This window comes from Procambarus clarkii, chromosome 54, assembly GCF_040958095.1.
Source record: "Procambarus clarkii isolate CNS0578487 chromosome 54, FALCON_Pclarkii_2.0, whole genome shotgun sequence".
Classification (NCBI taxonomy): domain Eukaryota; kingdom Metazoa; phylum Arthropoda; class Malacostraca; order Decapoda; family Cambaridae; genus Procambarus; species Procambarus clarkii.
This window is the reverse complement of record NC_091203.1, coordinates 14,305,602-14,325,219: the sequence shown is the minus strand read 5'-3', so window position 1 is coordinate 14,325,219 and position 19,618 is coordinate 14,305,602. Positions and strand designations below refer to the sequence as shown.

Genomic DNA, 19,618 nt, shown 5'->3' with positions numbered 1-19,618 from the left:
CTCGATAGTTGCCGAATATTATTAATGATTATATATGTAATTTAAAATAATGAATTATATACCATTTCTTATGTTACGTCTTTGGCGGGTAGGCCGTTCTGCGGGTTTACAACCGAATTGTTTAAAAATCACACTATTTTAAATGTATGAGTCACTAGTATGCTCTGATATATGTTCTGCAATGAAAATAAAGATTGTTTTGTTGTTAATTACTCCATAAATGTGTAATGTGTTAATTCAGTCTAAAATCTTTTTGCAACGTTTATATGCGATATACGTAGCTGGAAACTACCTAATATTTAAAAATAATAGTTACAACATTCTATTAATATATAATGTTGAAATAAATATCACACAAAGTCTGTATATCTATTTTTAGATGTCTTATAAATCTTCTTTTAAAATAGTATTAATGATTTTTATGAATCTTGAGTAAAAATTATGTTAATTATTATTAATCTAATTGTTATTATTTTAAGTAAAAGAATTGCAAGTATTCGCATAACCACGGGATCTCTGTTTGTGTATGAATGCACGGATTTGTTTTTGTTATGAGAGGGACGCCTTAGAAAGCATGGTGTAGGCCACCTGTGGCTCGCATCCGATCCCACGATCGTCGTCGCCCCTAAATCAACACAACAGGTATTTAGTATTTACGATTATAATAAGTAATATTTCTTTTATAATAATATTGCAGCAGGTGGTGTAGTGGTAGGACAGTCGCCTGGCGTTCCGCGAGCGCTATGTCATGGGTTCGTATCCTGGCCGGGGAGGATTTACTGGGCGCAATGCCTTAACTGTAGCCTCTGTTTAACGCAACAGTAAAATGTGTACTTGGATGAAAAAACGATTCTTCGCGGCGGGGATCGTATTCCTGGGACCTGCCCGAAACGCTACTCGTACTAGTGGCTGTACAAGAATGTAACAACTCTTGTATATATCTCAGGTTAGGGAAACAGAAACTATTTGGATTGAATTAAACGAAAAAGCTAATAATATTATAATAGGAGTAATATATAGGCCACCAAATTTAGACAGAATGGAAGCAAAGCATCTATGGGATGAAATATCTAGAGCATCTAGATCTAACAGTATTTATGTCATGGGTGACTTTAATTTTAGCGGAATAAACTGGTTGAACAAAACAGGGAATAGTGAAGCAGAAGATTTTCTAGAATTAATTGACGATTGCTTTCTTACGCAACACATTAAGGAACCAACACGGGAAAATAATATTTTAGATTTAGTGTTAACTAACAGGGAAACGCAAATTAATGACATCGAAATAGGGAGTGAGCTAGGGAGCAGTGATCACAAAGAAATCAGATTTAGCATAGAATGGAATAGACCAGTAGGAGAAAATTCTGTTAAAGTGCCAGATTTTCGAAAAGCTGATTTTAATAGCCTAAGAAATTTTTTGGGTCAAATTGATTGGAATGGCTTGGGTATGGGGTGTGGGCCGGTCTTGGAGCGAGACATGAACCCAGCGATAGGTGACTTAAATGGGGATTTCGATGTGGATTCAATATATAACTTATTTAAGAATATTCTAAACAAAGCACAGGAACGTAGTATACCATACAAATTGAATAGATCGTATACTAATGACCCAAAGTGGATAACAAAGAATTTGAAGAACCTTATAGGTAAAAAGAGAGCTTGGTACAAAAGGATTAAAAATGGGGAGGTCACTTTAGAACAGGAATTCGTACAACTGGTTAGAAATGTTAAAAAAGAGATAAGGAAAGCAAAAAGAAACTATGAAGTTCGCATAGCAGGGCAAGCAAAGACAAATCCTAAAGGGTTTTTTCAGTTATATCGTACTAAGACTAGGGAAAGGATAGGTCCATTAAAAACTGAGACAGGTCAAATAACAGATAGTGATGAAGAGATGAGTAGTATTTTTAATAAATATTTTGTATCTGTATTTACTCAAGAGGAACTTAACAATATGCCTTCAGCCGAACAAGTCTATGTGGGTGGGGACGAGGACAGGTTGACGAGTTTAGCAGTTACCAGGGAGGATGTTCTTAAACAAATAGTAAAACTCAAACCAAACAAATCCCCAGGGCCGGATGAAGTGTTTGCTAGGGTGCTTAAAGAATGCAAAGAGGAGCTTTGTGACCCACTGTCAACCATATTTAATAAATCAATAGAGTCAGGCAGAGTGCCAGAGTTTTGGAAAGTTGCTAATGTGATACCAGTTTTTAAGAAAGGAGATAGATCACTTGCGTCTAACTATCGACCAATTAGCCTAACGTCTATTGTGGGAAAGTTACTCGAATCTATAATAGCAAATAAAATTCGTCTTCATCTTGAAAAACATAAATTAATAATTGAGTCGCAACATGGTTTTATAAATGGCCGTTCATGTTTAACAAATTTGTTATCTTTTTATTCTAGCATTGTTGAGGCAGTTGATAGTGGTAAGGATTGCGATGTTGTATACCTTGACTTTAGCAAAGCTTTTGATACAGTGCCACATGAAAGACTGATTAAAAAAATAGAGTCTCATGGTATTGGGGGTGCTATATTAAGCTGGATTAGGGCATGGCTATACCAAAGGAAACAGAGAGTTAGTATAAATGGAATCAAGTCAGAGTGGGAAAATGTTGTAAGTGGAGTGCCTCAAGGCTCTGTCCTGGGACCTCTGTTGTTTATAATATATATAAATGATTTAGATTCAGGTTTGAGTAGCAACATTTGCAAATTTGCCGATGATACGAAAATCGGTAGGGAAATTAATTCGGAGGAGGACTCACTATCACTTCAAGTTGAACTAGATAGGGTTTTGAAATGGTCAAAGGATTGGCAGATGCAGTTTAATGCTGATAAATGTAAAGTTCTGAGGTTAGGTAATGATGATAGAGTTACAAGATACGAGCTAGATGGTGTTGTGATTGCGAAGTCGGATTGCGAAAGGGATCTGGGAGTTATGATTAGTAAGAATTTAAAACAAAAGGATCAATGCATAAATGTTCGTAATAAGGCAAATCGGACACTTGGATTTATTAATCGCAGCGTTAGTAACAAGACACCTGGTGTGGTTCTCAAGCTATATCTTGCTCTAGTTAGGCCCCATTTAGATTATGCAGTTCAGTTTTGGTCGCCATATTATAGAATGGATATAAATTCACTTGAACGTGTCCAGCGTAGGATGACTAAGTTAATTCCCCAAATTAGAAATCTTTCATATGAAGAAAGATTAACAAAGCTTAAGTTGCATTCACTGGAAAGGCGAAGAGTTAGGGGTGACATGATAGAGGTTTACAAGTGGATGAATGGACATAACCGGGGGGATATTAATAGGGTATTAAAAGTATCAACACAGGACAGAACACGAAACAATGGATATAAATTGGATAAGTTTAGATTTAGGAAAGACTTGGGTAAATACTGGTTCAGTAACAGGGTTGTTGATTTGTGGAACCAATTGCCGCGTAACATTGTGGAGGTGGGGTCCCTCGATTGTTTCAAGCACGGGTTGGACAAGTATATGAGTGGGATTGGGTGGTTATAGAATAGGAGCTGCCTCGTATGGGCCAATAGGCCTTCTGCAGTTACCTTTGTTCTTATGTTCTTCTTATGTTCTTAGGGGCTAGGCATTTACACGCTTAGGTCAGCAAACTAGCTAGAAGGTTAGACTATTAGACTCCACTGGTCAATCGGGGCCCTGCATGACTCAGCTTATCCTAACCTAGCCCAGCTTAAACCATCTTAGCATAGTTCATTCTAGCTGTGCATAGTGCTTGCACAGCCTTGCTTATCCTAGTTTACCTCTTCCTAGCCTACCGTAGCCAAGCCTATTCCAGTATACCCTTACCTAGTCTTGCCTAGCCTAACCCTGCCTTGCTTTTAAACATGACCAGTCCTTCCTACCCTAGCCAAGCCCTGACCAGCTTAGCCAAGCCAATCCCTGCCAAGATTTAGCATAGCCTTGCCTTTTTATTAATATATAGAGGGTACCACCTCTGGTTGAGTATGTAGGAACCCTCCACTTATAGGGTTGAGGGTTCCATATATATATATATTATATATATATATATATATATTATATATATATATATATATATATATATATATATATATATATATATATATATATATATATATATATATATATATATATATTGCGGAAAATCCACAGAGAAATATGAAATGAGGTGAACGTTTCGGCTTTGTTAAAGCCTTTGTCAACACCAGACTGACCACGGGATCAGTTAGATCAGTTGCGTTAGGTCAGTCTGGTGTTGACAAAGGCTTTAACAAAGCCGAAACGTTCACCTCATTTCATATTTCTCTGTGGATTTTCCGCATAAAATGATCAGTGTTTTGTTATCGTCAATTGCATATATATATATATATATATATGTCGTACCTAGTAGCCAGAACGCACTTCTCAGCCTACTATGCAAGGCCCGATTTGCCTAATAAGCCAAGTTTTCATGAATTAATTGTTTTTCGACAACCTAACCTACCTAACCTAACCTAACTTTTTCGGCTACCTAACCAAACCTAACCTATAAAGATAGGTTCTGGCTACTAGGTACGACATATATATATAATATAAATAATGTGTGTGTAAACATGCCACGTGTGTGTAAATCACAAAAATTAACACTTGATGAAAAATGTGACAGTGTCAGACCACGGAGGAAGAATTGAAACAGGAATTTCCTTAAGTACTTTCATATATTAATACATCTTCAGAAGGAATAATTTTTTATATAAATTAAATTAAAAAAAATCATTCCTCCATGGTCTGACACTCATATATATATATATATATATATATATATATATATATATATATATATATATATATATATATATATATATATATGTCGTACCTAGTAGCCAGAACTCACTTCTCAGCCTACTATGCGAGGCCCGATTTGCCTAATAAGCCAAGTTTTACTGAATTAATATATTTTCTCAAATTTTTTTCTTATGAAATGATAAAGCTACCCATTTCATTATGTATGAGGTCAATTTTTTTTTATTGGAGTTAAAATTAACGTAGATATATGACCGAACCTAACCAACCCTACCTAACCTAACCTAACCTATCTTTATAGGTTAGGTTAGGTTAGGTAGCCGAAAACGTTAGGTTAGGTTAGGTTAGGTAGGTTAGGTTGTCGAAAAAACATTAATTCATGAAAACTAGGCTTATTAGGCAAATCGGGCCATGCATAGTAGGCTGAGAAGTGAGTTCTGGCTACTAGGTACGACATATATATATATATATATATATATATATATATATATGTCGTACCTAATAGCCAGAACGCACTTCTCAGCCTACTATGCAAGGCCAAATTTGCCTAATAAGCCAAGTTTTCATGAATTAATTGTTTTTCGACTACCTAACCTACCTAACCTAACCTAACCTAACTTTTTCGGCTACCTAACCTAACCTAACCTATAGAGATAGGTTAGGTTAGGTTAGGTAGGGTTGGTTAGGTTCGGTCATATATCTACGTTAATTTTAACTCCAATAAAAAAAAATTGACCTCATACATAATGAAATGGGTAGCTTTATCATTTCTTAAGAAAAAAATTAGAGAAAATATATTAATTCAGGAAAACTTGGCTTATTAGGCAAATTTGGCCTTGCATAGTAGGCTGGGAAGTGCGTTCTGGCTACTAGGTACGACATATATATATATATATATATATATATATATATATATATATATGTACGACATGTATATATATATATGTATATACATGTCGTACGACATAATATATATATATATATATATATATATATATATATATATATATATATATATATATATATATATATATATATATATATATATACATATATATATATATATATGTCGTACCTAGTAGCCAGAACGCACTTCTCAGCCTACTATGCAAGGTCCGATTTGCCTAATAAGCCAAGTTTTCATGAATTAATGTTTTTTCGACTACCTAACCTACCTAACCTAACCTAACCTAAATTTTTCTACTACCTAACCCAACCTAACCTATAAAGATAGGTTAGGTTAGGTTAGGCAGGGTTGGTTAGGTTTGGTCATATATCTACATTAATTTTAACTCCATTAAAAAAAATTGACCTCATACATAATGAAATGGGTAGCTTTATCATTTCATAAGAAAAAAAAATAGAGAAAATATATTAATTCAAGAAAACCTGGCTTATTAGGCAAATCGGGCCTTGCATAGTAGGCATAAAAGTGCGTTCTGCCTACTAGGTACGACATATATATATATATATATATATATATATGTGTGTGTGTGTGTGTGTACTCACCTAGTTGTGCTTGCGGTGGTTGAGCTCTGGCTCTTTGTCCCGTATGTATGTATTCATATATATATATATATATATATATATATATATATATATATATATATATATATATATATATATATATATATATATATATATATATATGTCGTACCTAGTAGCCAGAACGCACTTCTCAGCCTTCTATGCAAGGCCCGATTTGCCTAATAAGCCAAGTTTTCCTGAATTAATATATTTTCTCTAATTTTTTTCTTATGAAATGATAAAGCTACCCACTTCATTATATAGGAGGTAAATTTTTTGTTATTGGAGTTAAAATTAACGTAGATACATGACCGAACCTAACCAACCCTACCTAACCTAACTTAACCTATCTTTATAGGTTAGGTTAGGTTAGCTAGCAGAAAAAGTTAAGTTAGGTTAGGTTAGGTAGGTTAGGTAGTCGAAAAAACATTAATTCATGAAAACTTGGCTTATTAGGCAAATTTGGCCTTGTATAGTAGGCTGAGAAGTGCGTTCTGGCTACTAGGTACGACATATATATATATATATATATATATATATATATATATATATATATATATATAATATTTTATATATCCTGCCTGAAATGCTGCGTGTACTAGTGGCTTTACAAGATAGTTCTTATAAAGATAGCATTTTGTGGTTATTCTCTATATCTGGTTCACCTAACAGTAAATAAGTACATGGGAGTTGGACAGCTGCTATGGGCTGCTTCCTAGGGATGTGTGTGTGTGTTTGTATTCATGTTGAATTTTACAAAGTAGGAAGAGATGTTTGTAAAAAAAAAAAATCAAATATTTTTGAAAGTATAAGTAGATTTGATATTTTTCTTTAATTGTTTATGTCTGCTGTCTCGCCTCCTTTATAAAATGGCATCATTCTTGCTTTTTTAAGGATATCAGGAAAAGTAAGGCACTCCAGAGATTTGTTGACTCCTTCCTAGTGTTGCCTAGCCCAGCCCAGCCTAGACAAGGCAGGCTGGGCATCCTAGCCTCACGCAGCTTAGCCCCCACCTACATGTAGCATCCCAGTCCATCCTAAGTGATCATTACCTTACTGGCTGTGTTTTCTCTTCTGCCCTGAATGTAATGTGGTGGAACATAAGCAGATACATAACAGGTCTTAGAGAATCTGTACTTCATACATTTCTTAATAATGTCTCACAAATATTTAAATAATTAAAAAAAAATTGTATAATAACTTCATATTATTCTTGCAATTTATTTTTGCATTTTTTTTTATACAAAATTTACATTTTAAAAGATTACCTCTATTTTTAGATTGATGACTTGAAGACTACAGTGCCATCCACAGCAAATCATGGTCTTAAAATATCTCCTAGCAATGACGAGACCAATTTTCACAGAGATCAAATTTTTGCTAAGCAGTAGTCACAGGTAAATATATATTATATATATAATATTATATATATATAAAATTAACTACTTCATTGCTCAAAGCGCCTTTAGACATTCTGAGAGTTGTGCTATTTTATTAAAAAATTAATTAGGCTATATTTTAATGTTTTGTAATGTTTTCATTACTTTTCTGGGGGGAGCCCCGTCGGCTCCCCGGAGCTTTACCGGCTGATATGCTAATGTCAGACTTTGGCATCAGTCATGTGTATGGAGTTCTAGGGCCTACCGGGGACCACGAGCCAGAACCTGGCCCCCTCAGAGAGGCAAGGGGAGCAATGGCCTATAGAAACCCCCGTGTGGTTGGAAGCATTCTATGTCTGCCATCGACCGGGTCAAGCATCCAGAAAGGTAAGCATTCCAAAACAAACCCCTATTCTGGTGAAAATTGCTACCTAAGCCGAACTAGTGAATAGAACTCTTCAACAGAAAACACGGAAACTAGTATGACGTCATACGTCACCGCGCCGCTGTCTGCGCAGCTCCCCCCTCCCCGGGAGGGGGAAGGGGGAGCCCCAGACCTCCCACGCCGGCTATCCACCCATCAGTTCTTCGGCTGATGCTATAGGCAATGGTTATGTGCTCCGGCTCCAGTGGTTGTTTCAGCACTGTACCTAGAGTGTGGTGTCTGTTTTCTAGGTGGTGCGTGAGCCGGGTGTGATTCTTCAGTACTCGGGCTGCATGCGCCTAGGGTTCCCTTCCCTAGGTGCCCTGTAAGTACTGCCCTTGGGGCTTGGGGCCGCCTTCCACAAGTTCCTTGGGTCCTGCCCCTGCTTGGCCGTTTACCGCTTGGTTTTCGGCCGCTCTTTGTGTGCTCGGGTGTTCTGTCTCCCTTGTTCGCCTTAGAGTAAGGGGCAGTGTTTGCACTGGTGGGGCGCGGGGTACTGTGCAGCTTGTCTTTACCAATCATAGCGGCCGGCTCTGTTCCGCTTGGGTACGCTGTCCTCTTGCGGGGTTTTCTTTTTCTTTTGTTTATATACCTGGTGGGGGGGTCTGCCTTCGTTCTTGCCCCTTGTGTCCCTTGTGTTCTGAGTATTTCTGGTGGTACCCCCTGCTAGGTCCCCGTGAGTGTACACGTCCCGGGGGTTCAGCTCTTAGAAAGTTGTTTGGTAGCTTGGGTGCCGGTTAGCAGTACCCTGCCTGGGATTACCTGAGCGCGAGTCCTCTTAAAGTAAACGCTCGGGACCCTGGGAAACCCCTGGGGGCGCGCGGGTCCGATGGATGTGACCCCAGAGCCCCCCCCTCGCTTCCAGCGAGTTTGAGGGTTGCTCTCACCTTTTGTCTCTGGGTGACTCTCTGTTTTGCCTCCGTCTGCTGCCTGTGGGGTCGGTGACACCTTCGACCCGGTGTCCTGCGAGTTTGGTTGCTCGTTGTGGCTCGGTTACCCAGTTGTGCTAACAAAGCGGGTGCGGGCAGCAGGGGCGTTGCACTTGAGCCTTGGTGGTGGCAACGTTCTCGTGGTTTCCTCCCCGGGAGCCCCGGGGCTGCCCCGTTGTATTTCGTTTTTCCCCTGGTTCACCCTTCCTGCCTGCATCCGGTTCCTTACCGTCTGTAGGTTCAGGGCGGGGTGTTTGGTGGTGTTGAGACTCGGGCAGTCTCGGGGAATTCCCCTTCCGGGGTAGTGACGGGGGCATTTGGGCCTGTTCCTCCAGCCGTGTTGTATGAGTCTGCCAGTGGGCTCCCTTCCTTAGTGTTTTCACGGCTGCCCCGGTTTTCTGGTACGGCCGGGGCTTTGGGGGAACGGCTCGGCCCCGGGGCCTGTCGTGTAGGTTCCCGGGGCTGGGGAGGGGCTGACTTGGGGGGCCTTGGCCCCGTTAGACCCCGTGGGGGGTTTTATCCCCCTCTAGGCGGGGCTTGTGGTTACGCGGAGTGGGGTTTTTCCTCCCCACTCGCCGTACGTGCTGTTGGACGTCGGCCCCTCCCCGGGCTCGGTTCCTTGGCCTTTGAGTCGGTTGGTTCCGTCCTGTGGGTGGAAGTTTCCTCCCCCGCTTTTTGGGACGGTGTTTTTGTCATGTTTCCCCGTTCGATGGGGTTCTGCGTGACTTTTGATCTCGGGTGCGCCTGCGCCTTCGTGTGCCTTCGGGACTAGTGTTGGCTTCTGTGTTCTCGAGGGTACGGGAAGGTTTTTCGCTACTTCCCGCATTATTGGAACGTCTGTCGGCTCCTAGTACTTGTCGCCCTGTTGGGCTACTTGTCGCCCTGTTGGGCTACTTGTCACCCTGTTGGGCTACTTGTCGCCCTGTTGGGCTACTTGTCGCCCTGTTGGGCTACTTGTCGCCCGGTTGGGCTACTTGTCGCCCGGTTGGGCTACTTGTCGGCCGTTTGGGCTACTTGTCGCCCGTTTGGGTTCCCTTTTTTTGGGCTCTTTGCTTCTTTGGCCGGTTTTCTTGTTCCTGCTTCCTCTTTTGGCTCTTTTTCTCGTGCAATAGTCCTGGCTGGCGCCTTCCCGCTGGGGGGTGTGCGGTTCGGCCAGCGTGTTATGCGCATGCGCCGTGGAGTTTGTTTTGGTCTGGGCGATGGTTCAGTGCTGGGGTTTTGCGCCCTTTTTTGCTACAGTGCTTCGCCTCTCGTTCTTCTCCCTGGCTGCGGTATGTGCCCCTTTGCGCCAGGGATGTCCTGGTTCCCAGTTGTGGGGAGGACACCGCGGTTTTCTGTGTCATGGGTGTGGACCGCCTCCTTCTCCTCTCCCTGTTCTCCTGCGGGTCCGGCTCTGGCGTCTTCACCTGGCGGTGCTCCCAAGTTCTTCTGGGCACGGTTGAGTCGTGTCAAGTTCGAGCCACCATTCGCCAGGTGAGTCTCTGCGGTCTGGCGTCTTTTGGCCGGGCGCTGGATGCGGCGGTGTTCATATACCTGTCTTTATTTAGGTATAATTTTGTACGACTGAGACCGTTCGCACACCAGTGACTGTCCCTTTATCACCCCTGCCTGTCCCCCTCCTGTGCATGTCCAACCCATGCTACAGTCGTTCAGGGGACCCTCCTTTTTTAATGTTGTGAGGTGTGGGGGTTGTAGGGTTGGTTCTGTACTCACCTGGTGAGGCTCCTGGCTGTGCTTGCAGGATTTGAGCTCTGGCTCTTGGGTCCCGCCTATCTGGTAGAACTTGCGGGATAGTACCAGTGGAGTGCAGTGGTGCTATTGGCACTTTTGGGGAACACTGTATTACCATCAGTGGTCTGTGCTTGTTACACGACCTACTTGCGAGCATAAGCCTTCTTGCTGGTTCGTCCGTGGACTTCCAGGGCGCACTGGCCTGTTTTCGTATGGCAGTTCCGGCCCGTCCTGGTTGTGGGGGTATGTGGGCCGGTGGACTGCTCCTAGCAGCTGCCTGGTGGGCCGTCCTCTGGCCGGTCTGGCCTGACCTTGGGCCGGGCTTGAGGTGTAAAAGAGCTCCCAGTACCTCATCCAGCAGGTATCGAGCGGGGTTTCTCCGCCGTCGGTCGCCTGGTGCAGGTTTCTGGGCCTGCAGGGTTTTGTCGTGTCTCCGTTGGCCCTGTCTGGGGTCTGCCTGCTCCGTTCTCTGCCTTTGCAGAGGGGAGTTGCTATTTACATGTTGCATGTTGCAGTGGTGCCTGTTGCTGCTGCTGCTGCACGTGAGCATTGGTACCGTGTTTCACGGTGGCGTGTCCTTGTTCCTGTGTCCGGTTGTGGAGTGGCGCTTTGCTGCCGTTTTGTGCCTGGGGATTGCGTGGGGTTTTTGTCCCTGCCTGATTGTCCACCCCTGGTTGTTCTCCTGGTTTTTTTTTTTTTTTTTTTTTTTGTGCTTCTGCTCTTTCTTCCTGCCTCTTCTGCAGCAGGAATGTTCTGCGTGTGTTCTTAGGCGTTGGTCAGCCTGTGTCCTGTGATGTGCTTCTTTGTCTCGGTCTGTTGCAGTTGTTCGTGCCCCTTGGTTCGGGTCCTGTTCTGGCGGCGACCCTTCCGCCTTCTTTGGTTTTCCTAGCTTGCCCTGCCGGTTGTTGTTGTTGTTTTATATTTTTGGGGGGGGTTCTTGCGAGTCTCGCGTCGGACCCGTCGTTTCTGAACTCCTGGCGGGCTTGCATGCTTCGGAGTTTTTCTGTTCGGCAGACGTTCCATCTCCTTGTGCCGCCTGGGTTTCGGTGGTCGCGCCCGAGATCTTCTCGCGGCTCCGCCTTTTTCCTGGGCTCGGGGGGGCCTTGTCGGGGCTGCTTATGTTCTGCCTCGTGGTCTCGCCTCCGGTTGGTGGTCGGGTGGCTTCGTGGTAGGTGTCCCACCTGCGTGCTTCTTGGCGGCAGTATGGGGTATTTTGGCGGTCCTTCCTTTTCCTGTCCCTTCTTCGGTGGGTCCTTCTTGTTGGCTTGGTTTACTCTCGGCTTGGTTTTCTAGTGGGGGTTGGGGGCCGTCGTCTTGCCACATACTGTCGCCTCTTTTCGTGCGGCGCAGGCGGAGCCGCTTCAGCTTGCTTTCGGTCTTGGTGTTGCTTCTGCACCGTTAGTCAGCTGTCTTGTGCGTCATTTCACCTCCGGCCTGTTCGTGCGCCGCTTGCACCATCCTGGTCTCTGGTCAGCGTGCTCTGTCTTCTCCTCGGTTGGTAGTGCCCCTTCGGTTCCGGTGTGTTTTTTCGTCGGCTCTTTCCTTTGGGCCTTTGCCTCTGGGGGTCGGTTCGCTGTGTTTTCTTGCTCCTTCGGTTTTAGCGTTTTGGTTGTTTGATGGCAGCAGTCTCCATCTTTTCTGGCGCGGGGTGGGGCTGCTGCATTCTGGAGGGGTCCAGGGTTTGTTGGTGCTTTGTTGGTCGGGCCGGGGGTGTGTCGTTTTTGTGTTCAGTGGCGGCCCTCTGCTGTTGTTTGCGTGCCACGGCGTTTGGGTCCGGAGCGCGTTTTGCGTTGATCCGGTTCTGTTCTTCCCGGTTCGCGGGTGATGGTGTCCCGGGTGGTCAGCCGTGTTCTTGTGGCTAAGCTGCCTGTGTTCTTCCCTCATGCCTGTGGCGTTCGTGGCTTCGCTGCTCTCGCTGCCGTCTGGGCGACGTGGCCTTGCAGTCTTTCGGGCATGGATTTTTGGTGTTCGTGCAGGGGCCTTGCTGCTCGTGGTTCTCGTGTTGTTCCCGGGATTTTCGGGGCTGTGGCGCCTTGGGTTGGCGTTTGCTGCCGGTTGTCTCGCCTCCTTGGGGGGTGCGTGGTGTCCGCCTCCCGGTTTTGTCCCTTTGACCTTCCTCTGTGGGTAGTTAGCTCCGGGGAGCCGACGGGGCTCCCCCCAGAAAACCAGCGTTGAATGTAATGAAACGCCATTTTCTGGGTGAGACCCGGAGGCTCCCCGGCAACCCTCCCTCCCTCCGGTCGGCGTTTTTCGCGTGTTTTGACATCCAGCCTCAGAACTGATGGGTGGATAGCCGGCGTGGGAGGTCTGGGGCTCCCCCTTCCCCCTCCCGGGGAGGGGGGAGCTGCGCAGACAGCGGCGCGGTGACGTATGACGTCATACTAGTTTCCGTGTTTTCTGTTGAAGAGTTCTATTCACTAGTTCGGCTTAGGTAGCAATTTTCACCAGAATAGGGGTTTGTTTTGGAATGCTTACCTTTCTGGATGCTTGACCCGGTCGATGGCAGACATAGAATGCTTCCAACCACACGGGGGTTTCTATAGGCCATTGCTCCCCTTGCCTCTCTGAGGGGGCCAGGTTCTGGCTCGTGGTCCCCGGTAGGCCCTAGAACTCCATACACATGACTGATGCCAAAGTCTGACATTAGCATATCAGCCGGTAAAGCTCCGGGGAGCCTCCGGGTCTCACCCAGAAAATGGCGTTTCATTACATTCAACGCTGGTTTTTTTGTTTTGAAATATAAATTGTTGAGTTTTGAAACATTTTGACATTAACTATACCTGAATATTTATAAACAAAAAAATACCAGAACTATGTCCTTGACAATTGCACTAAGAAGTCTTTGCCAAAATCAGGTGCTCAGTGCAGTAGTTAAAAACTTAAAAGTTGTACCACCTCTGGTGCAAGATTAGGGACCCATAGCCTCAGAGAAGAAAATAGAGAGTACTCAGAGAAGGCCTTGAATAATAGGCAGGCTGTTTGTGTGTGTTTCGACGGTAAGCTTGCTGACACCAAATGTAGTTACCTAAGTGTAGTTACAGGATTAGAGCTACGCTCGTGGTGTCCCGTCTACCCAGCACTCTTTGTCACATAATGCTTTGAAACTACTGACGGTCTTGGCCGCCACCACCTTCTCACTTAACTTGTTCCAACCGTGTACCACTCTGTATGCGAAAGGAAATTTTTTTATATTTCTTTGGCATCTTTGTTTAGTTAGTTTAAATCTATGACCTTTTGTTCTTGAAGTTCCAGGTCTCTGGAAATCTTCCCTATCGATTTTATCAATTCCTGTTACTATTTTGTACATAGTGATTTTATCACCTCTTTTTGTTGTCTTCTAGTTTTGGCATATATAATGCCTCTGACCTCTCCACATAGCTCTTGCCCTTTAGTTCTTGGAGCCACTTAGTAGCATGTCTTTGCACCTTTTCCAGTTTGTTGATGTGCTTCTTAAGATATGGGCACCACACAACCGCTGCATATTCTAGCCTTGGCCGAACAAAACTCGTGAACAATTTCTTTAGTATTTCGCCATCCATGTATTTAAACGAAATTCTGAAGTTAGAAAGCGTGGCATAGGCTCTTCACACAACGTTCTTTATGTGGGCCTCAAGTGATAGTTTTCTATCTAGAATCAACCCTAGACCTCTTTCTTTTATCAGAATTATATAAAGATTTCTCACATAATTTGTAGGTTGTGTGGGATCTATGTTCTATTCCACATTCCATAACATGGCATTTATTCACATTAAATTTCATTTGCCAAGTGGTGCTCCATATACTTATTTTGTCCAGGTTTTCTTGAAGGGCATGACAATCATCTAAATTTCTTATCCATCCCATTATCTTAGCATCATCAGCAAACATGTTTATATAATTCTGTATTCCTACTGGTAGATCATTTATGTAGATAATGAACATTTCTGGTGCATGTACTGTGGTACTCCACTTGTGACACTTCTCCAGTCCGATTGCCTCTGATTACTGCCCTCATTTTTCTATCAGTCAGAAAATTTTTCATCCATGTTAGAAGCTTACCTGTCACCCATCCAAAATTTTCTAGTTTCCAGAACAACCTCTTATGTGGAACTCTGTCGAAAGCCTTTTTTATGTCTAGATAGATGCAGTCGACCCAACTACCTTTTTCCTTTAAAATCTCTGTGGCTCAATCATAGAAACTGAGTAAATTCGATACACAGGATCTTCCAGATCGAAAACAATACTGTCTGTGTGATATTATATAATTTCTCTCCAGGTGTTCTACCCATTTAGTTTTTATTATTTTTTTTTTTCAATCTTTTCACTGTTACACTTGTCAATGATTCAGGTCTATAACTGAGAGGGGTGGGGTCTTCCCTGTTGCCACTTTTGTAGATTGGAACTATGTTAGCCTTTTTCCACATGTTTGCTATGACTCCTGTACACAGGGATGCCTGAAAGATCAGGTGAAGTGAAAGGCTGAGCTCAGATGCACATTCTCTCAGAACCCATGGTGAAACTCCATCTGGACCAACTGCTTTGTTCTTACTTAGCTACTTTAGCATATTTTCCACTTCATCTCTAGACACCTCTATACGCTCTATGATGTTCTCAGAAATTCTTATTGTGTCTGGTTCTCTTAAGATTTCATTTTGTATAAACACACTTTGGAACTTTTGGTTTAATGTTTCACACATTGCATTATCATTTTCTGTGAATCTGTTTCCTATTTTCAACCTCTGGATATTATCCTTTACCTGCAATTTGTTGTTTATGAATTTGTAGAATAGGCCCAGTTCTGTTTTACATTTATCCATTATCCCTTTTTAAAAATTTCTTTCTGCCTCTCCCCTTACTGCTGTATAGTTGTTTCTCGCATCTTTGTATCGCTGGTATGATTGGGGGTTTGGCTTCTTTCTATGTTGATACCTGCTTGATGGGGTTCTGCTCTTCTACTCCCCAAGCCCGGCCCGAGGCCAGGCTCGACTTGTGAGAGTTTGGTCCACCAGGCTGTTGCTTGGAGCGGCCCGCAGGGCCACATACCCACCACAGCCCGGCTGATCCGGAACTTCTCTTAGAAAACAGTCCAGTTTTCTCCTGAAGATGTCCACGGTTGTTCCGGCAATATTTCTTATAGTCGCTGGGAGGACGTTGAACAACCGCTGACCTCTGATGTTTATACAGTGCTCTCTGATTGTGCCTGTGGCACCTCTGCTCTTCACTGGTTCAATCTTGCATTTTTTTCCATATCGTTCACTCCAGTACGTTGTTATTTTACTGTGTAGATTTGGGACCTGGCCCTCCAGTATCTTCCATGTGTATATTATTTGGTATCTCTCTCGTCTCATTTCTAGAGAGTACATTTGGAAAGCTTTGAGACGATCCCAATAATTTAGGTGTTTTATCTCGTCTATGCGTGCCGTATATGTTCTCTGTATTCCCTCTATTTCAGCAATCTCTCCTGCTCTGAAGGGGGAAGTGAATACTGAGCAGTACTCGAGACGGGACAACATAAGTGACTTGAAGAGTACAACCATTGTGATGGGATCCCTGGATTTGAAAGTTCTCATAATCCATCCGATCATTTTTCTGGCTGACGCAATATTTGCTTGGTTATGCTCCCTAAACATTAGATCGTCGGACATCATTATTCCCAAATCCTTGACATGCTGTTTTTCTACTATGGGAAGATTCGATTGTGTTTTGTACCCTGTATTATGTTTCAGATCCTCATTTTTGCCATACCTGAAATTTATCACTGTTAAACATCATGTTATTTTCTGCTGCCCAATCGAAAACTTTGTTGACATCTGCTTGTAGTTTTTCAATGTCTTTCATTCCATTTTTGTGTCTTTTGGTCTGTGGCCCTCTCTCAATTTCTGTTGAACCAATCCTGTTTTCTGGCCCTGCATCTCTGTTTTGGTATGAATGTTTGTGTGCCTTCATTGTATATTTTGCAAAATTTGGCATACATTTAATTTACTTCCCTGTCTAGCAACAAGTCTGCCTAATTACTTATTAAAAAAAATTTGAAGTTCCCCATAGTGACCTCTCTCTCTTGAAATCAAGTTTATCAACTGTTTCAATGTCCCCATTTTCTGTGTGTGTTTGGAGGCTAAGCTTGCTGATACCATGTGTGTGTGTGTGTTTGGAGGCTAAGCTTGCTGATACCATGTGTGTGTGTGTGTGTGTGTGTGTTTGGAGGCTAAGCTTGCTGATACCATGTGTGTGTGTGTGTTTGGAGGCTAAGCTTGCTGATACCATGTGTGTGTGTGTTTGGAGGCTAAGCTTGCTGATACCATGTGTGTGTGTGTGTGTTTGGAGGCTAAGCTTGCTGATACCATGTGTGTGTGTGTTTGGAGGCTAAGCTTGCTGATACCATGTGTGTGTGTGTGTTTGGAGGCTAAGTTTGCTGATACCATGTGTGTGTGTGTGTTTGGAGGCTAAGTTTGCTGACACCGTATGTGTACTCACCTATTTTTACTCACCTGTTTAAATAATAATAGGGGTGTGTACCACCTCTGGTGCAATTGTAGGGACCCACAGCCTTGAAGAAAATAGAGTATTCAGAGAAGACCTTGTGGATTCTCACTGAACACTAATCTTTTCTTCTCCTATCACCCCTCTTATTTTGTTTTATGCTGTATTCTATTATATATCATATAAATACATAGCCAAATGGCAATATTTATTATGTCTATACAAAAAGAAGACATCCACTTTATTTTTTTTCTCTCCTTTGTTTCTATGTGGATTTTGTTGTGACTAATGATTCTCCTCCTTCCCATCAACAGGTCTTCCTCACTGGGCTTGCTCGGCTTTTGTGTTACTGTGAGGGTGCCATCATCGTTTACCCTTCAAGACTGACTCATGCTGGCATTGCATTTGTGGACTTCCCTTCACAGTAAACAGTCCTTCTCCATATGGTGATTGTCCAGGGCAAGCAGGGTGTGACTGCCATCTTGGAGAAGCAGGGTCTTTTAATATGAAGAATCTTCCGTCTTCTCTACTTACGCCAGCTTGTGCCGGCCTTGCATTCTTGTTACTTCATGGCCCTTGGGCCTTTTTTATTTATTTTACATAATAAATTTTTTTATTAATACCCGTGTTTCACAAGAGATCCTTAACATTTTAAGCACCAATTGTATTGACTAATGTACGTCTTGTAACCTTTAAGACATAAATAGACAAGACATTAATAAATGAGTGAATAATACTGAGTGACTAGGTTAGGGCGAGGAACATAGTACAGTGTCTGGCTTTGGAAGAATGCCTACTGTTTTAGAAACCTTATTGCCATGATCATAATCGTATGGGTTAAAAAGCATTTGTTGTCACTCCTACACTGTGGCTTGTTGAGCTTGAAACCTTTGCTCCTTGTTCGTGTTACATCTGACCTTTTGAAGAAATTGTATGAATCAATATCCTCCAAATTGTTCAGTATTTTAAAGGTTTCGCTCTATTACTCTCATTTGCATATATCTAAGCATATAGATTAGATATAGATTTAGATTAGATTTTTTATTCAGGTAAAGGTACATACATTGCAGATGAGTTACAAAGGGAAAGACATTGACTAGAGTTCACTAGCTCTATTGAAAGAGAAACGTCTGCAAGACAAGTGTGGGCAAAAATTAAGGTAGCAGCGGCTCACAACGACCCCCAACGGCTTCATTTTGTATCTTCTCCAACTTGCCCATCCTACCTTTACCAAAACAAGAAATGACAGGTGCAGCATAATCAATAAGAAATCTTACAGTACTCAAGTACATCATTCGTAGCACTTGGACTCCCACTCCTTTCCACAGCATGCCAAGGCCTTCAGAGGTTGTAATCTCTTCCGACATTGACTCAACAGTCTGTTCATCTCAGTTTCCAAACTCTCATAGGTATATCCAACATATATGCCTAAATATTTATATATATTAACTATATTTTTACCGTTTATTTCCAATATAATGGGCCTCCGACTTCTACATTCAAAGTTTAGTTTTGTCTTCATTAACCACTAGTCCCATGTGGTGACACTGGTTTCCGAAATTGTCCAACACTGTTTGAATCTTTGAAATATCTTTGCCCTGAAACAAAATATCATCAGCATATATGATTGGAGTTACCCAATTTGAGTATTTCTCAGATGCTATCTTATTCATTAGTACATTAAACAGTGTGAGACTCAACACTCTTCCCTGAGGTGTGCAGAGTTCTTGACCTTGATACCTTGAACCATACAACCTTGATACCACACCTGAGCCTTCCTTTCCTGAAGATAATCCCCTATCCAGCGCAATAATCTCCCTTCAACACCAAGACCAGCTAATTCATATAAAATAACATCTTTGTTGGCTTTATCAAAAGCTCCTTATAAATCAATAAAAATTCTATAATAATCATTACCATTAGCTAGACATTTAATAATACAGTCAGAGGTACTTTTTCCTCTGAGGAACCCGAAAAATTATTAGACAGCTGATCACCTATTATATACAAAAGTTTATTTAAAATGATCCTCTCCATCATTTTACAAAAACACGAGGTTAAAGACACAGGTCTGTACTCTCCATTGGCTTTAGGGATAAGGATGATCATAGTTCTTTTTCATTTACTGGGAATTCTGCCCTCTTTATAACTAATATTAAAGAGGTCTAACAGCGGGCTTTTCGTCATAATGGCAAGTTCATTAAGTATTTCATAAGTTACTCCATCCTCCCCAGGGGGCGGTAGATTTCCCAACTTTAATCGCCGTTATTAGTTCTTCTCTGGTAATACCTGTGCAAGTGACATCACCACTGTTACCTGCTGTAAGTATAAAATCCTTTCTTAGATCTTTCCAAGACACCATCTGGTCACCACTTGGTCCGGGAGACATCTC

The 19,618-nt window shown here is 42.6% G+C and overlaps 1 long non-coding RNA gene across 2 annotated transcripts; it reads left to right on the top strand.

Moving 5' to 3' along the window:
* The first annotated feature begins 525 nt into the window (after positions 1-525).
* Positions 526-17,848, top strand: LOC138352540 (uncharacterized). Of its 2 annotated transcripts, none has more exons than XR_011222822.1 (3): positions 526-642; positions 7,585-7,701; positions 17,541-17,848. It is a non-coding gene; the product is annotated as an uncharacterized lncRNA (long non-coding RNA). The 2 variants fall into 2 exon arrangements; XR_011222820.1 differs by lacking the exon at positions 526-642 and adding an exon at positions 688-946.
* The last annotated feature ends 1,770 nt before the right edge of the window (positions 17,849-19,618 follow it).